The sequence below is a fragment of the Otolemur garnettii genome, unplaced genomic scaffold (assembly GCF_000181295.1).
Source record: "Otolemur garnettii isolate 467f Iridium unplaced genomic scaffold, OtoGar3 scaffold00063, whole genome shotgun sequence".
Classification (NCBI taxonomy): Eukaryota; Metazoa; Chordata; class Mammalia; order Primates; family Galagidae; genus Otolemur; species Otolemur garnettii.
In genome coordinates, this window is record NW_003852458.1 from 8,906,461 (window position 1) to 8,920,646 (window position 14,186).

The following is a 14,186-nucleotide window of genomic DNA, read 5'->3' on the forward strand; positions in this document are numbered from 1 at the left end:
TTTCTTGCTTCTTGTAAAGGATATTTATCAGCAGGGTATTGATCCAACAACATCATTGAATAGGCAAGATTTATTTAGGATTCAAACTCCCAGTCTTTCCTCCCATTACATTCTTTACATTCCCTGTAGAGTGGGTGAATCAGGGAAGACCACAGAGTCATCTGTACCTGGGTACCACAGTATCACCTAGCAGATGAAAGCCTTATGGCCAGGCTTCGGAGGCAGGCATTCTTTCCTGCCAGTGGCAGGAATTTAGGGCAGTTTCTTTCTGGCTCATAAAATTGTCCTTTGTAAACACTGTAATTTTGCCTGTCTAGTCCTTTCTCAATTTTCCATGCTAACAGGAACCAAGCCTTGATTCAGATAAGCCTTGGTGTAGATGGTAATTTAGAAGCATATTATAATAGATAATATTTTTGTAATAGATGTAATTTTTCCCATCTATGTTTTGACTAGACTGGTATTAAATGAGCACACGGCCACTGCCAGCAGTTTGATGGGGAGTGGGGAAGGGTCAAGTAAAATCCAAGGTACAATTTTTGACAATAAAATTCACACTTTTGATATGAACATACTTTTTAACCAGTTCAGAATAGCCACGGTTTCCTGGCAGAGTTAATAGAGACCACCATTCTGCTGGTACTCCAATGTGTGCTTCAGCACTTGAATTCTTACAGTTGCCTTGCATTTCCAAGAATCAGACAAAAACAGTAGCATTTTACACATGAGAATAAAATTATCCAGGCAGCCAACTTGAACAACTTGAGATACACATAAGTTTGTAATTTGATAGGGGAGTATGAGGAACCTGCGTGTGGCTCATTTCCAAGAGAAGTAGTTTCTTCTACCTTCAGGACACAGGTCTAGGATTTCACCTGTCTTAGAGCTCCCCACTGAATAGAGACATAATCATAGATATGCCTGTGTTGTTTCCAGCTAGTTTGCTGGTCAAGGCATGGCCTATATCAGGGAACTAGCTCAGAAGTCTCAGTTCAAAGAGCTGCCAGTGCATAGCTGGAAACAAATGGCAGATAAGCAAGCCTCATTTGGACTGAAGCATAATCTATGTAATACACACAATTTTGCGAAATAATGGAATGGACTACGTGGTAGGCCCAAATATGTTGTATTCTAACAGAAGAGCCAATCTAGGTCTTGTTCCTACTCCAAGTGAATTTAAGTTTGTCAATTTAGAAATCAAAAGAGAGTTTGGATCAAATTGATTCTAGTAAGGACCTCTAAAAACTCTCTCTAGTCTATCTCCTTTGTGGAAGGTCACTAAAAAGAAAAATATTACACATTTCAGAGAAACTCCTTCTTATTCCAAATCCACCCCCAAGCCTGCTGACTTCAGCAGTAGCATATGACTGTTTTTTCCTGAACTCATACAGCAATTCCTTAAGTCTCAGTCCAAAATAGTCCATCTTCAGATCTTTCATTTTCAAATTTAACCTCAATAGTGCTTTAGCTCTTTCACAGATGGTGCCAATTAGATAATGCACTAGAACTTAATTCATACTTTTGTTTTTGCTGCTGCTGCCTGGGACTGAAGAACTAAGTAGGGAAGTGTGAGTTTTAATGCAAACTAATGTGGGCGTGAAATCATGTACTTTTATTCACTGTCTATGAGATTGGGGGCAATTCTCCTTGACTGTCTAAATTCTAATATTTCCATCCATAAAATGGGATTAATGTCTATCTCATAAGGTTGCTGGGTAGACTATATAATATATTTGAAATTCTTGATAGTGACTAAACAAGAGGTTCTAAAATATTAATTTGTATAAGAATCACATTAAGAACTTGATTAAAAATAACAGTGTATTTAGAAGTTCTGATTCAAAAGGTCTGGTGAGAGGCCTGAGAATCCATATCTGGTAATAAATACCTCAGTATATTAGGTTCTTAATGGATATTAATTCTCCTTTTTTCCCCCCACTAAACCCACTACTAACAAGAATTGAATTTTGGAATTAGACATTGTCCCCAAGCAAGAGTTATTTCAGAACTTCACCAGTGATCTCAAAGCTCCAACTTTATTCCTATCAACACCTGACCTCACAATTCTAATACTCAGAGAAAACATACACCATCAAACAGGAAATGTTCTAAAACTAAAAACTGACCTAGTCAATGGATATTTATCAAATGTTTGATATAGCCCAGGACAGTCTACAGCAGCTATAAGCAAACTATGGCCCATGGGCCACACTTTTTCTGCCACTTATATTTTACTGGAACAGAGCCATGTTCATTTTTTACATGTTGTCTATAGCTGCTCTTGTACTATAATGGCGGAGCTTGAACACTGGATGGTCTTCTATCTTAGTCATTTAAGGCCATTGTAACAAAAATAGTACAAGCTGAGTGGCTTATAAACAATAAATATGTATTTCTCATAGTTCTGGAGGCTTGAAAGGCCACGATCGAGGCACTAGCAGATTTGGTGTCTGGTGAGGGCCTCTTGCTCACAGGAGGCACCATTGTACTGTGTCCTGAAAAAGTGCAAGAGCAGCCGGCAATGGAATTGATCTGTGGGAAAGGCACAATAGCCATGAAAGGGGGATTCAGAGACACTTGGTAAAGGGGATTCTTCAGCTGGGTTCAAGAATAAGAATGAGTAACAGAGGACATGGCAGCCTAACTGTTCAAAAGCCTTCCTGGGGAGCATTTGCATGGGACAAGGCTTTGAACACTGAAGATTCAGCAAAATTACAAGAAATTGCCAAGGGGGTGGAGAAAAAAGGCTCAAATTTCACAGGAATACCAATTCAAAGATCGATATCCAGATCACCTGCAACATCCCTATTTAGCTGAAGAGGAAAGACTCAGGAAGCAAGACTTGATCTGAAGATCAGTGTAGCTTTAACCAGCCTCGGCCAGAGAAACAATGTAGCAAAACAGTACAACCCTTTAATATTCCAAAGGAAAATAAAAAGAAAACTTCAGATCAAAAAGCACAAGAAGAACAAGTACAAGCTAAGCATGCTGCTAAGAAATGAGACTTTGAGAGAAGCTCAAAGACGCTACAAAAATTAAAAAAGGTAAATGTTCAAAACATTGAGCAAAAAGACTAAAAAAGGGCCGACCGAACTTGAATTTACAGATGGAGTATCTTCCAAAAAAATACAAGAAAAAAACTTAAATCAGACAGTTTGTCCATAAAGGTTAAAATATCTGCTGTCCACTGAATTCTTTTGTATGTGTGATGGGTACCTCCTAACAGTGAGCTGAATTTGTCAACATAAACTGTACTAAATATAAACTGTTTTTTCTTTTTACAAAAGTAATTTTTCTATATGTGCGCTGCATACGATGACACATTTCTTATTTGCCTCTGAAGGAAGGTTGGCCTGAAGAGCTGAAAGAACCTTCTATTTGGGAGACAGGCTTAAGTCTGTGATACTTTTGTACCTTATAAAATTCGTACAACATAAAATATTTTGAAAATTTAAAAAATATAGTGCAAGTTCAAACAAGCTCCCCAGAGCTTTATTTATTAGATAAGGTCTTGCTTTGTTGCTTGGGCATGAGTGCAGTGGCATCATCATGGCTCATGACAACCTTGAACTCCTGAATTCAAGCAATCTCCCCGTCTTAGCCTCCCAAGTAGTTGCCACTACAGGTCTATGCCACCATGCCTAGCTAATTTTGTGATTTTTTAGAAAAACAGGAGTCTCACTCTTGCTTAGGCTAGTCTTGAACCCTTGGCCTCAAGTGATCCTCCTGCCTTGGCCTCCCATAGTGCTAGGCCAGAAGCCTCTTTTATAAAGGTACTAATCCTATTTGTGAGGCAGAACTTTCATAATCTAATCACCTCAAAGTTTCCCCCACCTCTTAATACCATCACTTTGTAGCTTAGAATTTAACATATGAATGTGGGAGGTACATAAACATTCAGACCGTGGGATTCATAAAACCTGAAACATTTACTCTTTGGCCCTTTCAGAAAAGTTTGTTAATCTCTGATTTAGAGGTAGAGTTGGGGGAATAATTTATTTCACTAGTCTATTTTTTTCTCCTTGATACCTCTAAACAGCTAGCCTTTCCTCTTTATCTCAAGAAGCACCAATATTGCAACCTTAAAACTTCTTCTTCTACATTAAAAAAAGGCTATTCAAAAACAGTGCTTTCAGGGGAAATTTCAAATTTTGGTACACATTTCATTAGATAATGACTTAAGGAAATATAGAGTCATATCGGTTTGGATTCTTTACACCAAAAAAGCTAATTTTGGCTCATATAGGCAAAAAATGGGCATGTACATTGAAAATTCATTGCAGGTATATTTATTAACTAAAATTCTGAGTAACCCATAGTCCAGAGAACCAAATCAGGAGCAAGAGAAATCCCTGGAGCCTTCAACTGCAGGAACGTCTTACCCATGGCATCCAGGTATTCAGGTAATGAATGGCTGAACTGTTATATTCAGTCCATGTGTCATTCCCTTGGAAATTCAAAGTCCTAGGAGAAAACGTCTGATGAGCTGACGTTCCTCCAGGTCTGTCCCCTCAAGAAGAGCCAGAAATCTTGACTTCCTCCCTACCAGGAGTATCCGCAAGCATAAGAGGAAATTCCCCAGAAGGAAGCTTGCTCTTTACATCCGAGTCACACCAGATTTCATTGAAAGCTTGGCTGTTTCATTTTGGCCTGTCTATCACTTCTCACTTATCCCTCACACTTTCCAACCTCTGGATGACTCACGCTGTTCTCTTTACCATAAGCCAGTAATGGTGCTCATAATGCTACCTCAGCCCTTCATTCCAGTGGGGTCCTGGAAGGCAGGGGGGTGACCAGATACTGGTGATGTAATCATCAATCATTTTTCTCCTAATTCCCCTTTTGACCAAGACATAAGATCACGAAAGATATCAAATATTTAAAAAGCCAAATTTGCTTTTAATTTATTCAGCAAACACTTAATTCCGTAATGTGTACCTGGTATTGTCCTAAGCTCTTCTGCCCTTTACAAATATTAATTCATTAGCAACGCCAAGAAGTATGTATGTGCTATGGCTAACTCATCTTTGTAGATGAGGAAAATGAGTCAAAGAGGTTTCAAGTGACTTACTATCTTCTCTAATGTGGCAAAGCTTACAAGTAACAGAGCCAGCATTGTAATCCATGTAGGCCAGCCCTAAAGTTTGTTTTTTTAACCCCAAACCATGATGCTTCCCCAGACAATACAAAGTTAACGTATCAACAAAAGATTAAAATCATGACATTGACTGTGTTAGCAACTAAAGATCATGAACAGTTTAATTCTCTGTATTTTGGCTTTGTGGAATTTTATATAGCAGAATTGCAGTATAAAAAACCATCATCTTTTAGTTATTAACATATACCCATGCTTGAGTTAGTTGAGTCTGTCTCTTTCTTTACTTATTTATGCCACCAGCAAGTGCAGAATGCTATATCCAGGAAACCCTCAAAGTGTTGGAGAAACTAGGAAGACCTAAATTTATTATATCAGAGGATTGGTATCTAATCTAGACCTGAGGGTTCAGGGGAGGCTCTCCAAAGAGAGCTATCCAAAAGTTGGTAATTAAGTTTGCAAACTTATCTTAGAAAAAGTGCTAGGTACCTCATTGCTGAATATCATTACAAACACCTTTGAAGTACTCACTTCAGGAAATTATGCACCAATGCCAGTGCCTAGTCCATCCTTTGGAGCAATTTTGGAACTCTTTTTCTAGAATGACCATCAAAGCTATCATCATATTACCCTTGATGTTCTGACTGTCATCAAAATGTCTTCTTTTCAGTATTTCCTTTATTTTCAGGTAAAGAAAAAAGTTATTGGGGGCCAGATCAGGTAAGTAGGGAGGGTTTTCCAATACAGTTATTTGTTCCCTGGCTAAAAACTCCCTCACAAAAAGTGCCAAGTGAGCTGGTGCATTGTCGTGATTCAAGAGCCATGAGTTGTTGGCCAAGATTTTCAGTTAAGATTTTCCTAACTGTTTCTTTATTGATGTTTACTTAGTCCACTATGCTTCTCACAGTAGCCAATTACTTTGATGTACAATTTGATTTGTTTTTGCGATGTTTTCATCAGTTCTGTTTGGTATCAGCTGCCCTGACCTCTTTTCATTAGTGAGACTTTCTGTCCTTTTAGAAAAATGTTTAATCCATTTGCACACTGTCATTTTCTTCATATCATTATTCCCATGACTAACATGTCCCAGATTTCACTGCCACTCATGCCAAGTTCAGCAAGAAATTTTGGAACGTGTTTTCATTGTTGTAATTCAAGCTCCAACATTCTAATGATAGCATACAAAAGCATGCAACAATGACAAGGAATGCCACTCAGCAAGACACTGCCACATGTTGACAAAAACAAAACTATGAGACACTGATACACCAAGGTTATGAACCTTACCAGGTTGTTTGTACAGAGCACTCAGTGGCAAGTTTGTGAACTTGTCAGACCTCTTAGACTCTGTGGAAGCTGACCATGTAGAGAGGAAGGTGGTGACTCGTGGAAAGCTGGCTCCTAGAGTAAGGAGTCAGTATCTAGGTCTCAAGACAAAAGTCGGCAGGTTGAGTACAGACATCGTACATGTATAGTAAGTATCTCAGAGTGGGGTCTAAACATGAAATGTCTAATTTGGTATCCACTAACCACAACTAGATATTTTAGTTTAAATTCATTTAAGTTAGTTACAATAAAAAATTAAGTTTCTCATTTGCACTAACCATATCTTGACTGTTCAAAAGCTGCCTGTGGGTAATGGCTCCACTATTGGACAGTACAGAGATAAAACAGTTCCATTGTCACAGTTCTATTTGGACTGCACTGCTCTAGACCGTCAGTGTAATTTTTAAGTCAAACCTACAACAAATGAAGCAAAATTGCTGGAAATGGACCTGGAAATCCAAACATTTTAACGTGTTCCCAGGGCAAATCTGGGAAGGAACCAGAAGTCTAAACCGTGATGGAGAATGCAGTGACTGATGCTCCTGATGGGAGAGGCATACACTCTTCATGAATATCCCTTGACCACTAAGAGGACCAAGGTTTATACCTGAAGATGAAGGAATCCTTTGAAAAGAGAAAAGGAATAAATGCAACTAGATTAGCACTCTCCAAACTTCTCTCCATTCCGCTACCAGAAAGATCTTCATAAAACTCAGCACTACCCTTCTCAACACTTTCCCCTGGCCAGCTTTTGATACTGCGTTTCGCTAATAACCAAAATCCCTGACATGACCTGCACACATCACTATCTCACGGATCCCTCTTTTAGACGGCTGACTCTTTCCTTTTCCTAACTGCACTATGACCCTGAGCAGTGATCTTAACCTTCCCTCATGTTCTCTGCAAAGATCAAAAATCATTATGTGTAGCTGTCTGTTACAGACTAAGCTCCCTGAAGGCAGAAACCACATCATGACTTACCCAGCACCCAGCAGAGTGCTTAGCCCATAAATGTGTTTCACAGATCTTTGTGGAATGAGTGGGTAAATATTCTGGCAGCAGAATGGACAATAAATTAGGGTGGAGTTGGGGGTGGCAGAGCAGGAAGCAGAGAGCCAGTTGGGACAGAGTCTCAATCATGTGGGTGACCAATGCTGAGGCAGTGGCAGTGGGTACGGAGAGACGGGGACAATGCTGAGAAATAGGCAAAAGAGTCGATGATAATAGCAGAATCTGAATCTAGGCAAATTTAAACATACCCGACCAATTATCGTTTTCAGCTTCTTTAATCTTGTATTCACTTCACTCCATCCTTTCCAGATGCCTAGAATTCATTCTCTTTGATCCAGTATCTCCTGGTCAGTCTTATTCCCACCAATCTTTTTTCAGCCTCTGCTACTCTTTAATGGATGCATTTCCTCAAATGCTTAGGGCCATTAGCCATTGGGTTCCTCACTGAAGATTCCTCCTGGCCTTCACTTCAACTGTGAAGTACAGTTTGATTTTTCTGTCAAAAAGGAGAATGAAACTCAGCAGGAAGCTCATTTGTCCAAAAGCAGAGCATCTGACAAACTCTGGGCTTGCTTTTCTGGAAATGTCAGTTCTCTGAAGATAAAGAACTCTTGAAAATGTTGTCTCATATGGCTATCTTCTTTCCACCTATTTCTAATTCCACTACAATGCAGCATCCCTCCTGAGCCCTCCTGACAATAATCAATTACAATTATAAATAGTATCAAATTCCAAACCCTACTTTGCTCTGATTTATTACTTGGAATCTGCATGATCACCAGTTACCTCTGTCACTCCTTTCTCTACAATCCTATGGCCCGGGGACACCATCCCATCTCGCATTTGATCATGCTACCCTGCATCACCCTTAGAGTACCCCATGTGGGTGTCTGTCTGATCTGCCCATGCTGAAGTAAGCAAACAGGCACACAGCAAGTCGTTCCCAGCAGTTAACAAATTGAATTTCTTTCCTTTCTTCAGAAAACATCCCAATATTCTAACTTCCTCAGCAATAGATAGGGTAGCCAGCCTCTGAAATTGTCCCCAGGCTACGTATTCTATTAACCTTTCTCTAATTGACTCCTTAACTTGAATCTCCTGTTTTGGCCAAGCCAGCCTTTTCAACACCACCAAAACCCTCCGTCTCTTTGCTCACTGTGATGCCCACAAACATACTTAATGCACTCTTCCTCATCTACCTTCTATCTTTCTTTTAAGATGGTGCTTCCTCGTGAAATCTATGTTTCCAAATATTGCACTTAAGATGAAGATTCTCACAAAGATGATTTATCCAAGGTGTGATCTCTGGTATAGAGGAGTTAGGGAAGCAAGACAGAACAGGAGAGGAAAGGTAGGCAAACACTTGGTCCCACCTAGACACTAGTTTCCACTTGGCCCAGCAGGGAGCTCTGGAGTATGATTTTGTCACTGAATTGGTTCTCCTGTAACGAGGGCATCAGCCTTTTGTACCTCACTTTCAGTGAGTCATTGGCTGCTGTCTTTGGTAGGAGACTGGGGAATAAAACTTACACTCAGGATAGTTTCCCTTGATTTAGTGTAATCCTCCAGAGAATTCTCCCAGAGCAGCTCTCAGAGAAGCCGCAGGATGGGGCACCATGGTGAAGAAATCTGGGTGAGGCACCACTCTGTGTGCATTTTCACTGGGTCTGAAATGCATTCTTGGAGGGCATGGGGGAAGAAATCTTAGACACTGAAATGGTCTGCAGCTTTTCAAAGGGCCACAGTATATAAACAAATGAACCGTATAGCTACAGTATTAAGATTTTATGGGAGGAGAAAATCATTAGGAGGAAAATGTCTGAAAGGCTCCTTAGAGGGGCAATAATTTAAAAATATGAGAAACAGTGCAATATAGGGTACACTCTATTGGCTCCCTGAAGTCCTAATGCACTGTTTGCTACACCAGTTAATGGTACTTGTGTTCACCTTTGTCTTCTATTCCCCTCGGGGCACAGTGTAGCGGTGTATAATACATGGTAGTTGCTCCCTGTACAGTGATACGGGGTCAGCAGCTGCCCCAGGGCATAGGGAAATTCCCACCGCATCTCTTTAGTTCCTCATTGGTTAGATGCCCTCATCTTCATCCAAAGTGTTTACATTCAAAAACCTCCTCAGTTCAGATGTTAAAAATATTTTCTGTAAGTGAGTAATCAACCAACCTCGTCCACTCGACTCCATTTCCTGGTCCTGAAAACGTCTCTTCCCTTCCCACTTCTGCGTGTTTCTCTCTAGTTCTCATCGACATCCCCCGTCCTCCCGTCCCCCCTCCCCATTTCCATCAGACTCTGGTGTTAACTTATCTTCCAAATCTGAAAATCTGGCTTTGCAAATTTACATACATTGGTTGTTAAGCTCTGTCTCTTAGGTCCCAACTCAGCTTTCCACACTCACTTTGTGATGCTGGCGCTAGGACTCTTCATACAACGTCTCACCTTTGTTAGATGGTTCCCAGTTCAGTTCTGTCCAAATGGGGCACACACCAAAAGGACACTGTGGACAGGCAGTGGGTGAAGGGACAGGGTCCATTCTGAGGGCTCACTGTTCCTGCCAGGGTCACCTTAGCAAAGCAGTTCACCTGGGCAGTGGCAGTCAGTTCTGGTTTCCATTCACTGTACACTCCTAGAAGTATACTGATTGTACCCTTCTGAGATACCAGCTCTGGCTGACCTGTGTCACCTTCAGGAGGGATCAGTATTCCTGTCCTTTGAAGCCTGTTTCCCAAGCACCTGTTCTGACCACTTCCCTTTGTTCCTTCTGCAGTTACTAGATCTCGGTCTCCTCAGGATTTTTTGTTCCTTTGTTTGTTTTTTCCTTTTTTTGCTTTTTTCAGTTCCCAATTCCTTATATTAAATCCTCTCTATTAAAATAACTGCTGAGATTTCTGTTTTCCTTACTGGATTCCAGGTCCTGAATGCTAATATGTATGACTTCTCTGATTTTGTTGTTGTTGTTGTTTGTTTTGGCTTTGTAAAAGCTGGGATGGGGGAAGGGAGCACTTGCCTTCAGGGCACCTGAGAGAGAAATTTGATGAGAAATAAAGAAAAAGGAGCAGAATCACTGAATTTGAGATCTATACCACTGAAATAGTCAAATATGAATAGTCTAACATTTCTAATTAATTCGATACTGGGTTATGGTGCCCCCAAAACATATGTTCAAGTCCTAACCCTCAGTATCTGCAAATTTGACATAATTTGGAAAGAGGGTTTTGACAAATGAATAATAATAAAGTAAAGTTAGGGCAGATTAGGATGGGTCCTTATAATAACAGGGAGAGAGATTAAGACACAAAGACATAAAGACATAAAGAGATAGTTATAAGACATCCAAGGCAGAGATTGAAGTGATGTATCTCAAAGCCTAGGAACACTAAGAATTGCTCACCCAAGAGAAGGGCAAGAAAATCCTCCCACAAAGCGTCCAGAGGGAGGTCAGCTCAGGTAAATATGGAGGGTGTTCTCATACATTTATTTTTTGGGCTACAAATTCTCTTAAAGACAGTGCCATGTGGACTGGCACATTGTTGTGATGCAAGAGCCATGAGTTGTTCGCCAAGATTTTCAGTTAAGATTTTCCTCTTTCTCTATTGACATTTACTTGGTCTGCTATGCTTCTTAGTCAGCTGTTGATTTTGATATACAATTCAACGAATTTTTTACAATGCTTTCCTTAGTTCTTCTCATTACTGGCCACCCTGATCTCTCTTCATATGTGACACATTCGTTCCCCTAAAAAAAAAATTTAATTCATTTGGACACTGCCATTTTCATCATGGCATTATCTCCATAAACTTAGACTAATATGTTCCTGATTTCACCTTTACTCTTGCCAAATTTAACAAGAAACTTAAAGTTTATTTATTGCTCTAATTCAAACTCGAACATTCTCAATGGCACACAAAAACACACAACAATAATGCATGCCACTCATTAAGACCCTGCCACATGTCAACATGAATGCAGATGTGAGACACTCATACCCCAAGATTATGAAACCTTTCTGAGTTGTTTGTACAACTGCCAACGTAAGCACATGGTGGCAAGTTCAGAAACTAAATTGTCAGACTTCATATAGTCCTTTTTGGCTTGCACCTTTATATCTTGGCATCTGGCTGTTACATAATTCCTTAAGCATTAATACCAAAAATTCACTTAACTATTTCTCTATCCACAGCCCATAAAGACAATGCAGTGTGTTGTGTACATAGGCAGACAGATAAAAATAAACCCTTCTTTACTTTTCCAGGTACTCTTTTTAAAGTAAATTATTAGAAAATTACCAATTAATATGGCAATTACCTTCTATGAACTGTATTATTCTCCCTTACTTACTGGAACCTTTTGATAATTATAAGCCAAGAACTTGGACCTAACAGCCAGAGGAAACACATCCTCACAGCACTTTTCCATGTTAATAAATGACACTAATACCCCCTAGGAACGAAGGCAATTCAGCCTTTTGGGGGCATCTTCATGATACTTTGTTTTATTCTTTCCTTTCTGTGGGAGGGGAAGCTTTGAAAAGAGAAAGGACTTGGGTTCAAATTCTAGGCTCTGCCACTTATTTGCTGTGTGTCCTCAAGCAAATTACTGAAAGGTCTGTAAAACCCATTGTTCTTATCTATAAAATGGAACAGTAATATATACTCAGAGTTTACTGAGGATTAATGATACACTATATGTAATGTACTTCATGCTGTTAATATAAAAAGAAACTGGTACCTCTCTTCCTTTGCTGGATATCTAGTCACAATTGTGTTTATATGTGTGATAGACCCAAGCAAATTCTGCCACATCTTGTATTTCAGCGAGTCCTAAATACTGTGTCTCAGGGAAAATGAAAACCCCAATTTTGTTCTATTGATTTCAGCATACCATACAAGGGCCCTGTCAGTCTATAGGAAATTAATGATCTTTCTATGCAGGGAACAATAAATAATTATAGTAAGTTAAATGCTAGCTTTTAAAATACAGTGTATCTAAACAAAAGACAAAAGGAAGGGAAAATTAAACACAAACAGATTCAATGAGCTCCATAGCCATCTTCTTATTTTAGTTGTCAGTGTGTTTTTACTTTTTGTTTTGTTTTTCCTGTAGAAATGTAAAGATGTTGAATTTTGCTCTGGATATTGAACCAAGAGATGCAGAATTTGTTCTTTTTTCTCCAAAACATATTACAGATTTTTGTGCTCCCTGAATAGTATAATTACTTCCATAATAACAGAAAACTGAACAGTCACAGGTGTGGGTTTTGCATTGCAAACTGTGGGTGAAACCATCATTAAAAGCTTTGTTCTCAGTGTCACCCAAAACCAGCTTTCCTGTGTGCCTCACAGTTGCTAACATTTGACTGTATTCATAGAGTCAGACTCTCTCAAACATCTCAAACTAACCTCTCCCGGAGGAGGCTACCCGTTTTAGAATATAACTTACATCATGCCCTTCTCTCCCTCATCCACAGACTTAATAAGAGTAGCAGGTGTCCAGAAACACAGGAGCTCTTTTTGAACACATCGAGTGATACATCACTAGTGTCAAATGTCCCCTCTGAACACAAACTTCTACACATTTCCTCCATCTTCCCCACACACATCTGTCAGGCATTGGGTCTCCTTTGCAATGATCAGAGGAAAATAGTAAAGTCAAGTATGACTTAACAGTTTTGATTTAACCAAATAATGAATGGAGTTGTCAAAACTTTAGATGGGGAAGAATATATAAGAAGCATGTTTTGGGAAAACGGGACAAGGGCAATCAGAAAAGGAGATATATTATTATGTTTGAAACATTTATTATGCATCCACATGAAAATATCAAGTAAATAGTTGAATATGAGACTCTAGAATTTCTAGGAGAGGTCAGGGATAGAGATATATAAATGTAATTTGTCAGTATATAAATGTTATTTGAAGCTATTAATATGAGACTAGACACAATGGCCAATGGAATTAGGATACATGGAAAAGAGAGGACAATTCAGCAATAATGAGATGCAAGAGATATGACAAGAAATAAGCAAGTAGTGTAAGTTTTCATGCAATTTATTTGCTTCTCCAGACTAAACATTCCCAGATCTCTAAACATTTTAATGGGATGTGTTCACCCAATCTCAATATCATGTTTTACTTCCCTTGTGAGAAGTAATTGAAACTCTGCTGATGTGGCATGCAGAATAAACCAAGTTAGTCTGGCAGGAACTGCACAGAGGAAAAAAGGGACCAGTATGTTCCATGATCTGAATCCCAGACTATTATTACACAACTAGCCCATGATTAATTAGAAAGCAAATAACCTTGTCCCTTAAAATCCTTCTTTTCATGTCTTAATCATTGCAGATTTAATACTCCTCAAAAACATAGTTACGAAGTTGAATTCTTGAACCTAAACCTAGCAATTTAATTTTATGGCACATAGTTTTCATATTGTTTGATTTAGCTCATCATTAGTCAAGCAAGATATTTTTTAACCCAAAAGTAAATACTCACTACATCAAATTGTCTTAGTTTTATGTTACCATATACTTGAACACTACACCTTATGTAGCTGCCCATTTTTCTTCCTCCAGAAAACTTTACATTTGCCATCAGAAACTGGCAGGATATCAAAAAATTCTACCATATGAATTAACACTGTTACTAGGAACAAACTTTTTTTAGTGAAAGATGTTCCCTCTTGTTTCGTCCTCAGCAACAAATAAGAACCGTCAATACTAAACAGATTGACTTGCCAGGAAA

The 14,186-nt window shown here is 39.1% G+C and overlaps 1 pseudogene; it reads left to right on the top strand.

Moving 5' to 3' along the window:
* The window catches only part of LOC111726382, an 8,583-nt pseudogene extending 5,438 nt beyond the window's left edge, over nucleotides 1–3,145 (top strand).
* Nucleotides 3,146–14,186: the final 11,041 nt, after the last annotated feature.